The following is a 16,789-nucleotide window of genomic DNA, read 5'->3' on the forward strand; positions in this document are numbered from 1 at the left end:
ACAAGCTTTACTCTTGATACCAAAGTCCATTAATCATCTTTTTCAGTTCTCATTTCCCCTATATTTTACCATGATTGATCACCACACACAAAAGGAAAGAAAACATCTTGTACTGGGAAGGTAAATTACATTTCAAATGTTCAACATATTACACAGGAAACATAACAGACACCTTGTATTAATTAAATGAAAATATTTTTGCTTAATAGATGTACCCAACACAGTTACAACTTCAAAGTTACTGGCTTTACTCCTAGACTGTTTGGAGCCAAGGTGCCAAGGATGGACAGAGGGACAGGAATTGTTAAAGGGTCATACATGCCGGCAAGTGTCCAGGGGTTAAATGGAAATATGCACACTACCTCTGAACACCCGAAAGATTAAAGTTGAGATACTATTTATGCAAGCTCATACAACAGCTGAAAGCAGTGCCATCCACCCACCAACTGCAACATCTTTGTTCAGAAATGCCTCTGATGTCAGTACCTTGACCCTACAGACAACTAGTTATCTTAGCCAGTACACATTAAATTAAAATTCTTACTTGCTAAATAAATCCCAGCCAGATCAAGCAAACATGGTTGTTTCATGCATCTTTGCGGACAATTGCCTACAGTACATTAAAAATGTACTTTATGTCTGCTTACTCTAATTAATTGCTAAATTCAAATATTTCTATTTCAGTTCAAAGTAATTCTTTTAATTTCAATTCTACTTGACTATTTCTTTTTTACTATTGTTAAATTGTGAAGGTTGTATCTTCGCCAGCGTAAAACAAAAAATCAAAACCTTCAATTGCTAGAATAGCAGTGTAGTCTCTCTACTTGTCAACCCTATATTATACAATAATTCAGCTGTCACCTAAATGATTCAGCAGTTTTAAAAATCTCAAGGCTCTGTGTAGTTACTGTTGGGACTGTGGAACTGTGGTTTTTTTTATTCAGAATTGAATCAATATGAGAATTAATCATAGCAAGCACTTCCTTTTGAATCAAACATCAAAACTATGAGAACACCATATAAAAACTAGTTCTTTGAAAAAGTTAAAAATAAATTTTAAAGTTTGACTGAGCCACTGTTCTACAGTCAAGGATTTTTCATGCCTTTGCAAGATATATTTTTTAAAGAATAATTCAGAGTTGCCAGAGGATGCTATACATTTTTGTATGCTATACTGATAATGCCTATTCCAGACTTCCATAAATACTTGTAGGCTCTAGGAAGCAGTGATGCAGGGACAGCTTTAATGGCAATTACTTTAATTCCATATATGATAAGCATGCTATATCATTTTTGTGATACAACAGCATACAAATTAAGTCCTCTCTGCTTTATCATACAAAGATCTGATAACCCTCCCAACAGATTTACTACACAAAACAACCTAGGACAACTAGAACAATGATACAAGTTGGCACCATTTACAAAGCCAAAATACAACAGTGTATAATGGGAGTAAAGAAATAGGAAAGGGGGAGGGTGAGAGATTTGGTACCTACTGTGGTAATAAAAAACTTCCAAGATTACTCTAACTGAAAGAGTAAAGTTATTTTCTCCTTCCTTTTTTTCCCAGTTTTACTTTGTGCATTTGACAGTACTTTGTGCACTGTCAGTTTCATTGTTTTGTTTGTCAGTTGCATGCCTGATCTCATGCAGTATGCATGCTGTTTCCCCAAAGGACAGGGTGAGTCTCCAAGGGGTGAGAGATTGGTTTCCTTTTCCTGAAGGGGGGAAGTCAGCTTTCTAAAGTTTGGGAAACACTGCATCACACTCTGGGATAGAGCTCATGCCAGGGCTTGTGTACCAGTAACAGCAACAGTAAGTCTGAAGCTGATATGGCAGCAGTCAAACATGGGGGCTGGGGGAGAGAGCAGCAGCTGACTGGTTGTCTTGAGCAGGTTTGGCATTACACTCAGACCCACCTCAAAAGTCCCTTTCTAAAAGCAGCAGCAACAAAGAGAAGAGAGAATTATTTCAAAACAAAATTAATTTAAAAAAAAAAAAAAAAAAAGAAATGTCAGGACTTACTAATTAAGGGGGCTTTATCAGAAAAACATTTTAAGTTAGTTTTAGGATATTCAAGTTTGTCCCTTTAAACAAACTAGTTTTTAAAAGATGTAACTTGAATAGATCCTATCGCTATGGACTGCCATTCATAGCATTAGTGCTTGTCTACACATGGAGTTATTCAGGGAAAACTGCTCTTGAATAACTCCATGCATGGACACTTTTTCCAGAGTAAGGCGGCCTTGTTCCTGTTTAGCTTAAACCACACTAAACAGGAACAAGGCAGCCTTATTCCAAAATAAAAGTGTCCCGGAGCCATTTGGGAATAGCCATTCCTAAATAACTCCATGTGTACTGTAGATAAGCCTTTAGAAATAAAAAAGGAAACAGCATATCTGGTGAAGAAGCCCTCCTGTTGGTGTGGTATCTGCACTGAAGTTCTGCAGAGGTGCAGCTGCACCACTGTAGACGTACCCTTAGGCGACGTCTATACTTGGAGCTGGGAAGATGATTCATAGTTTGCATAGACGTCCCTGTGTCAGCGCGCTACAAACAGCAGCGTAGCCATGGTAGCACAGCAGCAACTCAGACTAGTCTCTGCAAATATGTACATGCCTAGACCCCCTGGGTTCATACTGAGGGCTTGTCTACACTAGCAAGTTTTGTTGACAAAACTTATGTCGACACCCAAAAAACAACAAAACAAAAATCTCCAAAGGATGTTCACACTTGCTCCCTCTGTCGACAGATCGTGTCCAAACTGGGGACACCATCATTGACAGGGTGAGCAATGCACCATGGGTATGTATCCCACAGTGCACTGTTGTGGGAAGGAAGAGCTGATCGCTGCGCATCTTGGGATTCTCTACGAGTTCTCCCACAGCCCCTTCAGTTGCCGAGAACAGCATCATGAGTAGCTCTGTGAGCTCTCCATGCTGAGGAATGGCAAAGCAGCACAGCAGGCTGTCCCCCTCCCTCTGCAGCAGCAGTCTGCCTGCTGCTGTGTTCCTAGTGCAGCGCAGAACAGGAGCATTCCAATGATTTGCTCTTTGTTTGTTCCCCAAATGGAGCAGCACACAGATACTTCCTGGAGCTTTGAAAGGGGAGGGGCGCATGCCTGCAGGGCAGCAGAGATCAAAACAGTGAAGCTATGTCCTCACTGGGGGGGGGGGGGGGGGGTCGATTTAAGATACGCAAATTCAGCTACGCGAATAGCTGAATTCGACGTATCCGAGCCGACTTACCCCGCTGTGAGGACGGCGGCAAATCGACCTCCGCGGCTCCCCCGTTGACGGCGCTTACTCCTACCTGCGCTGGTGGAGTACAAGCCTCAATTCGGGGATCGACTGTCGCATCCCGACGAGACGCGATAATTTGATCCCCGGGAGATCGATTTCTACCCGCCGATTCAGGCCGGTAGTGTAGACGTAGCCTGAGCAATCAGGGCAGGCATTGTGGTGGAAGCCAGTTCTGTATGCTCTTGCTGTTGTGTCGCCAAAAGGCAGTTTTTGGCGACAAAACTTGCCAGCATAGACAAGCCCTGAGATGGCTAAGCAGCCCATGCTACCCCAGCTACAATGCTATTCTTTTTTTTTTTAAAGGTGTGTTCTTAACCCAGGTTTCTTCTTAACCTGGGTTAGCCAACCTGAGTTAAGAACACACATTTTTTTTCCCCAGTGTAGACATACTTTGTTTTGGAAAATAACAACATTTTTAGGGTAATGCTATAAAAGACTAAATATATTCATGCATGATATATTACCATTTTCACACAAATGTGTGGGAGTGGGGGGGGGAGGAGGGGGAGAAGAGAGAAATCAGTCCAACAATTTTAAAAGGAGCTACATATAGCCACCTTTTTAGCTCATTGAAAGAGGAACAATCACATTTATAAGACCCTTCAAAGGAGTTCACTTGATATACAGTGACAATCACACAATCTTTTGAAAGTTAAGTATTGTAAGCTTACAAGTGTATTTTGTACAGAGGGATCTACAAAGCATATCTAGACATGCACACTAGCTGCATTACTAAGTCTAAGAAAAACCTCATAAAAATTTGAAAAACAAAGTTATTTAAGATCAACCAGTAGAGCACACTGTGCTTGGTAAAAAAAATAAATTGTACAGCAGAGTTACAAGATTCTTTTGAAGTAACCACATTTTAGGTTTTTTGGTTTTTCACTTTTAGTAACATCGCACAAAATACAGATAATCAGATTCAAGAATGCCACGTATTAATGGCTAGAAAATGTGAGTAATTCTGATCATATTAAAAGTCAAACCTCAATGTTCTAATTTCCCAATAGAATCATTAACTTCATACCAGTAAGAGTATACCTCATGAACCTAGCTTGTCTCACTCAGCAGCAATTTCATTAGTTCTGTCACAAGAACATACCCAAACAATAACCCTATCTGACAAAATAAAATACTTCAGAGCATGGATTGTCTCTTAGAATAGCCTGGCACTTACCCCAGTTAGCTTTATTACCAGTAATAAATTTTTGAAAGGTTGACATACATAAAACACTCAGCTGCTTGAACAGAAGATCAATGAGACTTGTGATAAGAGATTAATTTAGCAATCAGACAACCCTAAAGCATGGCTTTAGACAATGAGATTTTTTTAAAATCTATACACAACACTAACACAGAGCCACTATATGAAAAATATGCACAATTTGAACCTTATTTTGCAAAACAACTTTCGTGGAGTAATCTTCATGATATATGCATGCTCTATAAAATGTGACTCACTCCTTCCAAAGGAATGTCACTTATACCGAATGTTAAACCCATAATGAACGTTTGTGGGATTTCTCACTTTCATCTAGGCAGCTCACTGAGTAAGTGAACTGATTTATTTGAGGATAATTAGGTTACAAAATGTATGAAAGGAAGAACAGTTCAATTATGGGTTAGGGAAACACAGGAGTTAGCACACAACTGTCTAAATCTTAGGCCTTGGCTACACTGGCGCTGTACAGCGCTGCAACTTGCTGCGCTCAGGGGTGTGAAAACGCCCCCCCCCGAGCGCAGCGAGTGCAGCGCTGTAAAGCGCCAGTGTAATCAGCGCCTGCAGCGCTGCACGCTCGCTTGCAGCGCTGCAAGCTATTCCCCTTGGAGAGATGGAGTACTTGCAGCGCTGCACTGGCGGCGCGACTACACTCGCACTTCACAGCGCTGCCGCGGCAGCGCTGTGAATTCTCAAGTGTAGCCAGGCCATAGAAGCTGACCCAGACAAAGCAGAATTAATTGCACAGCAAAACTGTTGTATCCCAGTCTTGAACTTCAGTGTGTGGACACATTCATGTTGAAAGACGCTTGGTTGAAGTTAGTCATATTCATCTCGCTGCAAATTCTAAATCATCAAACTAAAGAAGAAATCCCATTTGGGAAATCTCAATATCTTATTTTTCCTTTTGTATTCTAGATAATTGAACTTCAATGAATTTAACAGCACAAGGGGCTTATTCCCTTCACAGTTAGAACATGAAACCAGTCCTGTTATCTTAAATAATTTTCAGTTACTCTTATTAGTGATTTATAGGGCTCCAGTTTTCTTCCCCCCTCCCACAATGGAATCTCTATTGTCAACGTAGCCAATGTTTCAGGGCTACGGGAAGTATGCGATAAAAGTAATTCTTCAGGGATATTAACTAGTATAGAAGCAAGTAGTTGATAGAGTAGAAAAGGGGCATTGGGGCAGAAATAGTTGTGTAGTTCCTGGCTAATAAACTTTCATGAGTATAAGGCCTTGGCTACACTTGCGAGTTACAGCGCAATAAAGCTGCCCACAGCGCTGTACCTCACTCCCCATCCACACTGGCAAGGCATGTACAGCGCTGTCTCTCCCTGGCTACAGCGCTGCAGGTACTCCACCTCCCCGAGAGGAATAAGAGATGCAGCGTAGTGGCTACAATTCCCGGGTGTCAGTGTGAACGAGGAGTTAACTTGCTGCGATGTGATAATCCCCTTATCAAGTGACCACTCTTTTCATTGTTGTGATCAGCTCCAGGAATGCGGAAGTGCCCTTTCAAAGCTCCGTACCAAAGACAAAAAGCAAACATTTTGCTGTTTGCTTTGAGTGAGTGAATGAGAAGGGGGGGGGGGCGGGAGGGGAGGGGGCAGGAGGGGCAGAACTTGCAAGGCAGCGTGCTGACACACTCTCAGCACCCCAAAACCCACTCTCTCTCCCCCTACACTCCCTGTCACACTCCACCCCACCCCCTTTTGAAAAGCATGTTGCAGCCACATGAATGCTGGGATAGCTGCCCATAATGCACCACTCCCAATGCAGCTGCAAACATGGCCACGCCAGTGCGCTGTCAGCTGTCAGTGTGGACAGACTGCAGCGCTTTCTCTACTCAGCTGTACGAAGGCGGGTTTAACTCACAGCGCTGTACAGCTGCAAGTGTAGCCATACCCTAAGTAAAAAGGTTGTTCTAGACCAAGTCTTTCAAAAGTGAGACTTCTCTTGCAAACCAGTTCTACAATGAGAAGGGACAATGTTCCCGCTCCCTCCCCAGCGTTCCTCGGACAAACTACTACATTTACTAACATCATTTTCAGATCATCTACGCATAACAGAATTGACTTTCTTCAACAGTTTCTGTCCAAAGTGCTCTGTTTACAATTGGACCTTCTGATGTTTTAATAGTTATGCAAACAAAATGAAGCCCTACAGTTACATCAGGGAACAAAGTAACAAAACAAAACCACACAGCTTGTCACTGGTATCAGATATTCATTTGAGGCCAACTGTTGTATACACTCAAATTCTAGTTTTGGCAGGTCACGCTCATGGCACGTGTGCTTAATTTGTTAACTTCTCAAACCTGCTTCCTCATCCCAGAGGACTTATACTATCCCCAACACATGCTGCAGCCGATACATCCATTCTATCTAATATACTACTTAACTGTTATACATCCATGCCTCTTAGTTTTTAATACCACACCTATCACTGTAGTTATCTAAGCACCTAACATCTAACTGCAAACTCTGAATACCGAGAACCAAGAAACTCTTCAGTCACTGTTATTTATCTGTCTTCAGAGTGTTTCATGATTGCATTGTCTGATGAACAGTGAGTCACATATCACTCTGTGGGTCTGAATGAAGATGAACTGATTGCTTACCTAGAGACCTTTCATAGCTCCTGCTTAGGTGGTTTAATTATAAGTCTGCTAAAACTAAATGAATTAAAGGCAAAGCACATTCATTTATTTAGGCAATGCCTTCCCTTTAGCTGATTTTCACTTATTATCCTTGTGGAAAACTCAGGTCAAGTATCTGTATACTCATAATGAAAAATATGAAATTAAATGAACTGTGCACTATATTATACGATGCCTCACCACACTGAATGGACCTTCAGTTTAATCAGTGATTATACAAGCCTTGTAAATTTTTGTGATTATTTTATCCTCAACAACGCTTACAAGAAATAAAAAAGCCACCTGGAGTTTCTCTTGAGGAACTTGGCACAGCTCAAACAATTTCCTACTCCGAGGGCAATGAAAATTTTACTACATGAATTACATTCTGCAGTCATCTAATTCAACTACACCAGGAAGCCCGGGATGGAATAGTAAGAAATGTGGCACTCCGATGGTCTCATGGAACCAAAAACGGAACCAGATTGCTGCTATGTAAAATTAAAAAGGTCATAGAAGAGTTCTTAAACTAAAGGCTGGGGGAAAGCTGACAGGTGCAGAGGAGCACATGGTTTGGACAGACACATCCCTTAGGGAAAGATTTATTAAAGGGGATATTCTATATCCTAGTAAAGAGGAGAGGCTATAAGTTGACAAAGTGCAGGTAGGAAATGAAGAGAAACAGTGAAACAATTACATCACATAAAGGCAGACAACTAAATATTGACAAATTTTATAAGTGCTAATATACAAATGCAAGAAGTCTAAATGTGAAGATGGGTGAACTTGAGTGCCTGATATTAAGTGAGGATACTGATATAATAGACATCACAGAAACTCAGTGGACTGATGATGAATCAACAGGACACAGTAATACCAGGGTACAAAATATATAGGAATGACAGAGCAGGTCACGCTGATGGGGAGTGGCACTATATGTGAAAGAAAGCATGGAGTCAAATTAAGTAAAAGTCTTAAATGAATCAAAGAATACCACAGAATCTGTATGGATAGAAATTCCATGCTTGACTAATATGAGTATGGCAGCAGGAATATACTACCAATCACCTGACCAAGGTGGTCACAGTGATTGTGAAAGGCTCAGGGAGATTAGGCTACAAAAACAGAAAACTCAGTAATAATGAGGGACTTCAATTATCTGCATATTGATCGGGAACATGTGACCTCAGGATGGAATGCAGAGATAAAATTTTTAGACACCATCAATGACTGCTTCTTAGAGAAGGTAGTCATGGAACCCATAAGGGAAGAAGCAATTCTTGATTTAGTCCTAAATGGTGCACAGGATATGGTCCAAGAGGTGAATATAGTGAATTGCTTGGTAAAAGCGACGACAACATAATTAAACTTAACATCTTTCTAAGGAAGAAAAATACCAAAGAAACCCACCACAGTAACATTTAACTTCAAAAAGGGAAACTACACAAAAATGAGGAGGCTAGTTACATGGAAATTAAAAAGAACAGTCACAAGAGTGAAATGCCTGCGAACTGTATGGAATCTTCTTAAAAAACACCATAATTGAGGCTCAAATTATGTAAACCTCAAATAAAAAAAACAGTAAGAAAACAAAAAAAAAAATTAAATAAAATAAAAGCTACCATGGCTAATCAGAGTAAAAGAGGCGGTTAGAGACAAAAAGACATCTTTTAAAAATTAGAAGTCAGATTCTACTGAGGAAAATAGAAAGGAGCCTAAACACTGGTAAATCAAGAATAAAAGTATAATTAAGGAGGCCAAAGACTTTTTTTTTTTTTTGAAGAGCAACTAGCAAATAACAAAAACTAACAGCACATTTTTTTAAAGGATGTCAGAAGCAGGAAGACTGCCAAACAATCAGTGAGGTCACTGTATGACTGAGGGGCTAAAGGAGCACTCAAGGAAGACAAGGCCACTGCAGGGAAGCTAAATGAATTCTTTGCATCCATCTTCACTGCAGAGGAAGTGAGGGAGATTCCCACACCTGAGCCATTCTTTTTAGGTGACAAATCTGAGGAACTGTCCCAGATTGAGGTGTCAGTAGAGAAGGTTTTGGAAGAAATTGATAAATTAAACAGTAATGGACTAGACGGTATTCACCCAAGTATTCTGAAGGAACTCAAACATGTGATTGCAGAACTACTAAATAGGATATGTAACCTATCACTTAAATCAGCCTCTGTACCACATGTCTGGGGGATAACTAATGCAATGCTGATTTTTAAAAGGCTCCAGAGGCAATCCTGACAATTAACTTAGCCTAACTTCAGTACCAGGCAAATTAGTTGAAACTATAGTAAAGAACAGAATTATTAGACACAGAGGTGGACACAATTTGTGTTGGGGAAGAGTCAACACGACTTTTGTAAAGGGAAATCATACCTCACCACTCTATTACAATTCTTTGAGGCAATTAACAAACACGTGGACAAAGGTGATACAATGGATACAGTACTTGGACTTTCAGAAAGCCTTTGATAAAGTCCCTCACCAAAGGTTCTTAAGCAAAGTAAGCAGTCATCGGATAAGAGGGAAGGTCCTCTCATGGATCAGTAACTGGTTAAAAGATAGGAAACAAAGGCTAGGAATAAATGGTCAGTTTTCACAATAGAGAGACGTAAATAGCTGTGTCTCCAAGGGATCTGTAGTGGGACCAGTCCTATTCAACATATTCATAAATGATCTGGAAAAAGGGGTAAACAGTGAGGTGGCAAAATTTGCAGATGATACAAAATAATTCAAGCTAGTGAAGTCCAAAGCTGACTGAAGAGTTACAAAGGGATCTCACAAATCTGGGTGACTGGGCAACAAAATGGCAGATGAAATTCAGTATTGATAAATGCAAAGTCATGAACACTGGAAAACATAATCCCAACTATACCACTTTAGATAGATCTTGGAATCATTCTCTGAAAACATCTGCTCAATGTGCAGTGGCAGTCAAAAAAAGATAATGTTAGGAACCATTAATAAAGGGATAGATAATAAGGCAAAAAATATCATGCCACTATACAAGCCAATGGTATGCCCACACCTTAAGTACTGAGTGCAGGTGTGGTCGCTCCATCTCAAAAAATATATTAGAACTGGAAAAAGTACAAAAAAGGGTAACAAATTATTAGGACTATCGCCCAGCTTCCATATGAGTGATTCAAAAGACAGACTGTTCAGCTTGGAAAAGAGATGACTTGGGAGGGTGGGGGAGTATGACAGAGGTCTATAAAATAATGAATGGTGTTTAGAAAGTGAAGAAGTGTACTTACTCCTTCACGTAAACACACACAAACCAGGGTAGCAGGTTTAAAACAAACAAAAGGAAGTACAGTGAAACCCCACTATAACGCGATGATTGGGGTCCAAAGAATTCGATCGCGATAAATGCGGGGTTGTGGTATAGCGGGGTTACGAAAATTTTACCATTTAAAGCCGGTCAGTTTCAAGCCAGTCAATTTCTCTTGGGCAGAGAGCAGGGAAGATGTGCAAGGGGCAGAGGAAGAGTGAGGAGCAGCTGGGGGAGGAGAATGGCTCTTCCCGCCAAAAGGCGAAGCAGGGGTAAGGGGGGGGAAGAGGCAGTGGGGAAGGCACGTTCCTTGTTTTGTTTTTCTTCGGCGGCGCTCCGGCCGGGTTTTTTGTTTATTTGTTTTGTGCTTCGGCAGCGCTCCAGCCGCTTTTTGTGTGTGTGCGCGCGCTTCGGCATTGCTCCGGCCGGTGGTGGTTTTTTTTGTTGTTTTTTTTTTTTTGCGCGCTTGGGGCAGCGGGAGCCACCTTATGATTGCGTTATATCCGAATTCGCATTATCGCGGGGCGCGTTATAGCGGGGTTTCCCTGTACTTCTCCACACAAAGCACAGTCAACCTGTGGAACCTGTTGACAGGAGATGTTGTAAAGACCAAAAGTATAACTGGGTTCTAAAAAGAATTAGATAAGTTCCTAGAGCAGGGGTCGGCAACCTATGGCACGCGTGCCAAAGACGGCACGTAGGGTGACCAGATGTCCCGATTTTATAGGGACAGTCCCGATATTTGGGGCTTTTTTTTATATGGGCTCCTATTACCCCCCACCCCCATCCCGATTTTTCACACTTGCTATCTGGTCACCCTAACTGCACGTGAGCTGATTTTTAATAGCACGCTGCTGCCTGCCGGGGTCCCACTCAGCCCGCTGCTGAACCCCGGCAGCGGGCTGAGCCGGACCCCGGCAGGCAGCAGCGTGCCATTAAAAATCCTGCCCGACCCAGCCCGCTCTTCTCCGCACCCCTGCCTACCGCTCTCTCTGGCGGGGGCAGGGGGCAGAAGCAAGCTTGGTCCTGCCGGCTGCTGCTGTAGGGCAGGCTCCGCCGGCAGCCAAGCTTCCCCCTCCCCCGCCTTTTCCCCCAGCATGCTGTGTTGAGCCCCGCCTCCTCTCCCTCCCCTTGCGAGGGAGGGCAAAAGAGCAGCCCCAGCGCCCTCGCTGCTCAGACCAGTAAGGAGGCGAAGAAGAGGCAGGGGGAAAGAGGGTAGGAGTGGGGCGCATCTCTCCAGCCCCCTGCCGTGAGCCGCTCAGGGGGCAGGGGGCTGGGAGCACCCCTCTGATCCCAGCCCACCCCCCCAGCCCTCTGCCCTGACCCCTGCACCCCGCTTGCACCCCAGCCCCCTGCATCCCTCCCCATGACCCCATCCCTGATTCCTGCACCCTCCACACATACTCAGCCCCCCCACACCCCATGCCCTGACTCTTGCACCCCCCACATCCCCATCCCCACCCTGAGCACCAGGGCAGCAGCGGGCTGAGCGGGGCCGGCGGCTGGGACCCCAGCTGACAAGGGGCCAGCAGCCAGAACCCCAGACCAGCAGCAGGACCCTGGCTGGCAGGAGCCAGCAGACGGAACCCCAGACCGGCAGCGGGCTGAGTCGCTCGGCCCGTTGCTGGTCTGGGATGCCGGCCCCACTCAGCCCGCCGCCGGTCTGGGGTCCCAGCCTCTGGCCCCGCTCAGCCCGCCACCGGTCTGGGGTTCTGGCTGCCGGCCCCTTGCCAGCTGGGGTCCCAGCCGCAGGCCCCGCTCAGCCCGCTGCCGGCCTAGGTGAACGGAACCCCAGGCTGGCAGTGGGCTGAGCAGGTCGGCGGCTTAAGATCAGCATTTTAATTTAATTTTAAATGAAACTTCTTAAACATTTTGAAAACCTTGTTTACTTTACATACAACAGTAGTTTAGTTATATTATATATAGACTTATAGAGAGAAACCTTCTAAAAAACGTTAAAATGTATTACCAGCACGTGAAACCTTAAATTAAAATGAATATATGAAGACTCTGCACACCACTTCTGAAAGGTTAGGACAGGGGTCGGCAGAGGATAGGTCCATCAATGACTATTAGCCAAGATGGGCAGGGATGCAACCCCGTGCTCTGGGTGTCCCTAAATCTGACGGTTAGAAGCTGGGATTAGACACGAGAGTGTGGACCACTCAAGAAAATGCCCTGTTCTGTTCACTCCCTCTGAAGCATCTAGCACCAGCCACAGTTGGAAGACAGGATAATGGGCTAAGTGGACCATTGGTCTGACCCAGTATGGCCATTCTTATGAGGCACAAAGAGCCCCGTGCATCTGGTTAGCAGTCAGCTGCTTCGGCCATCATTGTAACTGTCTATAATACAAAGAACCAGTTGAAAGCAGCCATTAACATCCTCCATCATAACAATACCCCTTTCATATCAACTCTGCCAATCATCCCAATACAGTTTCAAAAGAGAACACCCTGAGTGACTTACCTCCTACACAGAAATAAAAAAAAAAAATGGCTGAGGGAAAGAGAAAATGGGAGGAAGAATTGGCAAACAGTGGCCCTGCCATGTGGGAGAGAATGGGGGACCCTGGTGTGATGATTTGGAGGCTCTGTCTATGTACACCTCATCAAATCTGACTGATGTTATACAGAGTCTGAAGTCTCAGCCCCAGTGCACAGTAAATCAGCCATGGGCTGACAAGGACCCTGTCACATATCACACCCCATCTGGAAGAAGCTACAGAACAAAGTAATTCATTAACAATTTATTAACTATAGGGTTACCATATTTCAGCAAGCAAAAAAGAGGATGGGAGGAGCCCCGCCCCCGTCCTGCCCTAGCCCCGCCCCTGCCCCTCCCACTTCCCGCCCCCCTCATAACCCCCAACCCTCCCCCCCACTCCTTGTCCCCTGACTGCCCCCTCCTGGGACCCCTGCCCCTAACTGCCCCCCAGGACTCCACCCCCTACCTAAGCCTCCCTGCCTCTTGTCCCCTGACTGCCCCCTCCTGAGACCCTCCCCCCATCCTAACTGGCCCCCTAGGACCCTACCTGTACCCTGACTACTCCAACCCTTATCCACACCCCCACCCCCAGACAGACCCCTGGGACTCCCACGCCCCATCCAACCACTCCCCACCCCCTGACAGCCCCCCCCAGAACTCCCGACCCATCTAAACCCCTCTGCTCCCTGTCCCATTGACTGCTCCGATCCCTCTCCCCACTCCTGCCCCCTGACAGCCCCCCCAGAACTCCCAACTCCCCCCTCGCTCCTTGTCCCCTGACTGCCCCCTCCTGGGACCCCTGCTCCTAACTGTCCTCCAGAACCCCACCCCCTACCTAAGCCTCCCTGTTCCTTATCCCCTAACTGCCCCCTCCTAAGACCCCCCTCTAACTGCCCCCCAGGACTCTACCCCCTACCTGTAGCCTGACTGCCCAAAACCTTATCCACACCCTCCCCCAGAAAGCCCCCCCCCGTCTCTTGACTGCCCCCTCCAGAACCTCCCTGCCCCTTCTCCGACCCCCTGGCCCCCTTGTTGTTGGCCTTCGCCTAATGTCTCTGTGAACTTGCTCAGGAACGGCCTGAGCCATTCGTCCCGGCACACTCGTCCCGGCAGGCTGGCTGGCAGGGGAGGAGGAGCGGGGGAGGAGCTCCAGACTGCCGGAGGCGATCTGCAAATGCAGGGAGGGAGGGGAGTGATCTCAGCTGCAGGGGGGAGGAGGGGCTCTCTCTGGCTGTCGGAGCCTCATGTAAGCGGCACCATCCGTCCGGCTGCCCTGTTAGCCGCGCACGCTCTGCATGGGGGGGGAGAAGTCCGGACATTTACAAATTCCCCCCGGACGCTATTTTTAGTTCAAAAATCCGGACATGTCCGGGGGAATCCTGACAAATGGTAACCCTAATTAACTATGCTCCAGCAGGACAATGGATATGCTAAGGTGAGAGCCTGAGCTGACAGAATCCAATTATTCCAGGTGGTTTGCAGGGAGAAAGTTTTGGAGCAGTGGAATTTCTCCAGAAGGGGAACAAAGAAACCAGGTGATAGTGTTAGCATTTAAAAGCTCAGAAGGCTAAGGGCTTGTCTACACTGGCACTTTACAGCACTGTAACTTTCTTGCTCTGGGGAGTGAAAAAACACCCCCTCGAACGCTGCAAGTTTCAGCGCTGTAAAGTGCCAGTGTAGACAGCGCTGGGAGCCGTGCTCCCAGCGCTGGTAGCTATTCCCCTCGTGGAGGTGGGTTTTTTACAGCACTGGGAGAGCTCTCTCCCAGCGCTGGTGCCATGACTACACAGCCACGTTAAAGCGAAGACATGTCCTAAGAAGTCCCACCTCTCAGCAGGAGGCACTAGACACGTAATCTGTACTTCATTAGTGTGCCTAGAGACCCAAAGCCCAGAAGCAGTGATTGGACTATGCTCAGCCTCAGCAAGCCAAGAACACATGGGTCCAGGGTTGGGATCCAAGCTCAGTGACTGTCCAGCAGAGGGAGCTTGACCAGAGCTGTGACACAGGGGATGGGGGTACACAGAGCCTCTGGCATGAAGAAAGGGAGATACAGAGCTCCTGGAATGGGGGGAGGGAGGAATGAGGGTTCCAGGGACCCCCTGATATACACAGTGATGGGAGGGTGGGACACAGGGGGTAATAGCGGAATGCAAGGAGCCACTAGTGTGTGCAGTGTGCTTGGCCTACAGAAGGTATGAAGCCCCCCCATTAATAAAGTTTATTTTCATGCACACTTTACAATGTGTTGATGGTGAGAGGCCACTACCTTTCTAAAATACAGACTCAGACTGAACAAAGTGCATACACTTCTGCAAGTAAACAGCAGAGTTTCTTGTACTGACAGACGAATATGAAAGCAAAAGACAGAACTTTGAAGGATGGCAAGAGTATTCATTTAAGAAAATAACTTAAAGAGTAGTGGAGCAGTAAACCCTTTATAAACATTTTCTTTAAAAGATGTTTTCTTTTTTATATCACAAGTCATACAAGTGAAAGAATGCTCTGTTAGAAAATAGAATTTATTTTAATTTGATTTTTTTAAAATCTTTTTTTAAAAAAGTGTCCTTTTAATTTCACCTTAAAGTTTTTTGCCTGGAAGTGTCTTTAGTTTTTTATATAATCCTAAAATGGTACTGGAGAAAGAAGTGGGAGAAGAGCAAGGGACATTTTCACCAGCATTCTGAGATATGCAGGACAGAAGCACCACTCTCTTGAGAACCCTAGGAGGTGCAGAGGAGGACAGGGGGATCCCTTCCTGGTGACCCACAGAGATCTGCAGCACTGAAGATGCAGCACATCAGTAGCCATTACTTCTCCCTTCTTAAGGACCTTGGAAGTCTATATGTGAGTAGCCCCACTCTTGTGGACCTAAAGACATGCAGCAATGCGTCTCTGCCTGGCCAAGTGCACCAGTCCCCTTCCCCTTGAACCTTAGGTGTTTGTAAGGGACTGAACAAGCCTAGACAGGCTTATCAGCACCCAAGAATCCTAAATATGTTGGCCGAGGACTCATGAGCATAAACTTTGTGGTGAAAGGGGTGGGTAAGTGTTCTTAAACAGACTCCTTCAGCTTGGGAGGGATCCCTGACTCCTATACAACTGAAATTGTACAGAAGTGCCTGCAATCTCCACATCCCCAGACCACCTACAGCAGGGATAATCAATTATTTTTTGTCAAGGTCCAGATTTCTTGGTCAAAGTATAGTTAAGGTCCCAGACTCCAGAGAAAATTTAAAAAATGATAAGTAAATAAAAAGATCTCGGGATCCATTCAAACGCATCTGGCGGTCTGGATTTGGCCCACAGTCTGCCTATTGACTACCCCTGTGATAGGGAAACACATGGACCAAGCTTCTTTCAACTGCAAATGCTTGTGATTTCTTGGTCTTGTACGTTTGTGTAGAATACTTCTATTTTGCATGCCTCAAGGATTTCTCTCTGAGCAGAACTAATTTTCTTTTTCTCCTGCAACTGTCTGCATAGCAGCAGATTTTCACATTGCTGCTTTTTTACATGTGTATATGTTTTAGTGTGTTATCTGTTCAGGGAGGTCAGGTATTTTTTAAACATGCTGAGCAAGCTTTATGCTTTGATCTCTTGAAAAGTGTCCTAGTACAACTGAAGGGGATTAATTTTTTTTAGAGTACTTTGGAAAAAAAGGTATTTATGTCCCATACAGTAGCCAGGGTACTTGTCTTTCTGGCAAGAAAGGTGAACTTTAGGCACCAATTCCAGGCAGGTTACCTGTCAGAGTCCACTGTAATGGGCAATTTCCTGCCATAGGGAATGTACTGCGCCTGCATTTCTGCCAGAATGTGGGAAAGAATTTTTAAAAGGTCCAAACTCCTGTA

At 44.9% G+C, this 16,789-nt stretch overlaps 1 protein-coding gene across 1 annotated transcript in view; it reads right to left on the minus strand.

Annotated features, from left to right (window-relative positions):
- XPO4 (exportin 4) overlaps nt 1–16,789 on the minus strand; it is a 152,945-nt gene that overhangs the window by 68,609 nt on the left and 67,547 nt on the right. The gene's annotated exons all lie outside the window — the stretch shown is intronic.

The sequence above is a fragment of the Terrapene carolina genome, unplaced genomic scaffold (genome assembly GCF_002925995.2).
Source record: "Terrapene carolina triunguis isolate 2854851 unplaced genomic scaffold, T_m_triunguis-2.0 Scaffold138, whole genome shotgun sequence".
NCBI lineage: Eukaryota > Metazoa > Chordata > Testudines > Emydidae > Terrapene > Terrapene triunguis.